This window comes from Orycteropus afer, unplaced genomic scaffold (genome assembly GCF_000298275.1).
Source record: "Orycteropus afer afer isolate SDZICR_OR568_19922 unplaced genomic scaffold, OryAfe1.0 scaffold01216, whole genome shotgun sequence".
Lineage (NCBI taxonomy): Eukaryota > Metazoa > Chordata > Mammalia > Tubulidentata > Orycteropodidae > Orycteropus > Orycteropus afer.
The window spans coordinates 8,821-12,018 of NW_006922803.1; positions in this window are offsets into that span (position 1 = coordinate 8,821).

Genomic DNA, 3,198 nt, shown 5'->3' on the forward strand with positions numbered 1-3,198 from the left:
TGGAAAGTGAATTTGCTCTGTAAATCTTCACCCAAATCACAATAAAAATAAATTAAAAAAATAAAAAAGCCTTTAAGAAAAAGAAAAAAACAAAACAAACCTCATTGCTGTCGAGCTGATTTGACTCATAGAGACCCCTCCTCGAGTTTCTGAGGCAGAATCTCTAGGGAAATAGGTTGCCCAATCTTCCTTCTGATGAGTGGCTCGTGGGTTTGAACCTCCAACCTTCTGGTTAGCAGGGGTGGTTTTAAATCACCAAGCTTTCAGTCAGTAGCTGAACGCTTAACCATTTGCACAACTCAGGAACTCCACAAAGCCCCAATCTTCATTAAATTACATTATTAAACCAATGAGGTTGGGGATATAAAATCATACTCTGATATTTTTAATTGAAAAAAAGTAAGTATCTGATTTTCATGTTAAGATTCCCACAACTTGGAAGTTAAAAGTGAAGAATCCATGTGAGCTTCCTTCTTAGAAGAGGAGTGGTCAGATACAAGGGACCTTCACTTTCTCCTCTTCCTGTTTCATTAGCATTAACAATTCCTCAGAGATGGAAATAACATTCACCAATTTGGCTAATTGTGAGCTCTGGGCAGTTAGGTCTCAAGACCTTGGAACTGTAAATAACCGACTATGCCTTCCAGGCCTTCAGTTTGCCCATCTTAGTCAGGCTTGCTCAGTTACCGCCTCTCTCTTCCAAAGTGGTTGTCAGCCTCAGGACACACATGCCTGAGTATATCTTCCTGCTGGTCCTGGATAAGAAGCCTCAGCCCTCCTCAACCACCAGGAAGGGGCGGGATGGTGGACAAGCACACAGTGGCCAAGTCACAGCAGTGACAGCGCAATCCAGTGAGTGCCATGGGCCACAGTGCACACAGAGGGGCTGGAAAGTATTGTTCCATCATCTTCCTGACAAGCAGTACAGTTGGCATGGCCAGATAGGAGGCCTTGATATACAAAGTTTCAGCTCAGAGGCCTTTGAAGTTTTTGTACCTGGTTCAATAATTTTCAGTTTGAGTTTTAATTTCTACTACATTGGTTTAGTTCAGATTGGAACTTCCTCAGCCTAGTAGGGAATATGTGGCTTTATCATGTCCCCTAAACTTAATAAAGTGATCTTGTACATGATATTAATAAGGATGGAGATAATGACAAGAACCACAGTTTCATGATGTTTGTTGAAGGCCGCCCAGTGCCAGGATGTGAGCTAAATTTTCAGTGTAACTTGTTTCCTTTTCCTACACAAGCATACCCAGAAAAGAGCAACACATATTACTGTCTTTCAACAGAAGAGAAAATGAGCACAACTCTTTTATTTAATTTATATCAGATTGTGCACCAGCAAAGGTACAAGGCAGGTTTGAATCCAGGCAGTCTGTCAACAGACACGGAACCTGCCCACTCATTCTGCCATTTTTCTTCCCTGGTCTTTCCAGACTGTGACCTCCCTGCTCACTGTTTTCATGCTAGACCACAATGGACAGCAGTGGCTGTCTCTTTGTACTTTAAATCTCAGAAGGACAGTTGAGAATGAAGGAGAGAATAATATCATGAATTGGCAAATAATGTGGACAGTTCCTTCTAATATATTTTTTTTTCCTTTGGATTTTGTCTTAGCTGTCTATTTCCTTCATAATCTTTATAATCTGGCCCCTCTCCATCCCTGAGGGAGGCATAAAGAAAGGTGTTGGTTTCAATTACATGGCAGGAAGCTGGAGTGACCTTAAAAGTGAAACTTAGATGTGTCATTGGATAAATTCCCTGGACTTCTGCTTTAAACATTTTGAAATATGAGGAAGCAGAGTGAAGGTGACTAGTTCATGGGCCACAGTGATCTACAATTTAATTGTGATTTCTTTCTGCTCAACTTATGACTTGAGTGGCACAGGGCAAGTCCTTAGTATCTCTCACCCTCTTCATTGTCAAATGAGTTTATCCAGTGGTTATAAAGAGAGAGAGAGAGAGACATGACTTGCTGTAAGTGTTGAGCAGATAATAAATGTTAATGTGGTTAAGAACGTGATGGACGCATATAATAAGGGCTTGTTAATTTTACACATTAAAATTATTCATATGAATTAGATGAAGCTTCATAACACTACATTAAAGTATCCTATGATCTGAATGTTTAATTTTTTGTCTAGATCCCTGCAAGGGCATTTCATTTTCATTATACAATTAGGTATTAAATACTTGGAAGGAAACAATTGGGCTGCCTTCATTTATGATTCTGAGAACCTATTCTGTGCTTGGCATAGATTAAGCTACAACCCAATGACAGCAAGAAATCTACATTCACAATGTAATAGACCCTTCTTTCATTCACAGGATCAGAGCATAGGTTGTATGTCTTCATGCTGAGTGTTTCATGCTGTGCTTTCATTCCATAGGACCAGAGCCAAGATAAAAATGGGGCATGCATATGCATATAAGAAGGATTTTTAATGAGCTCTGATAGCATAGTGCCTAAGGCACTTGACTGCTAACCAGAAGGCTGGCGGTTCAAACCCACCAGCCACTCCTCTGAAGGAAGATGAGGCAATCTACTTCCATAGTGATATTGCCTCGGAAACCCAAGGAGGGGTCGCTATGAGTCGGGTCCGACTCGACAGCACATAGCAACAGCACCAACAACAATATAATAGAATGTACAACAGTAAATTATTTAAACTAAAAATCTGGAGATTTTTGTAACAATGAAAATCAAAAAGAAAAAAAAAAAATTAAAAGGGAAGGGGAAAGCAAATCTTATTGTATTAACCTGGACAGATTTTAAGGTTTCAATACATTCTGTGCTCAAATCCCTGGGGAAATTTAGACTTCTATCTTTCTTATATAGTCAAATAAAACTAATATTTTATTTCAACAATACACCCACTACTCTCATATTGATTACAATTAAGACTAAAAACAAAGTCTAAGTATTTATCAGGTGCCAAACTTTTGTTAGATGCCACATAAATCTTAGTGATGGGGTTATTCTACTGTTCCCAGTTAAGATACTGTGTGAGATTCATAGGTACTCCAAATTTAGTGTGTGAATGATACGGGGTTTGGACCTTGCTCTCCTGATTCCTATTCTAGAGCTTTGAGAATGATTGTGTGTTTCTTTCTTTCTTTCTTTCTTTTCAAATGAGTAAATGAAGATTGAATCATTGATTCTTCCTCTGGCAAGTTAATGAGTTGATCTGTGAA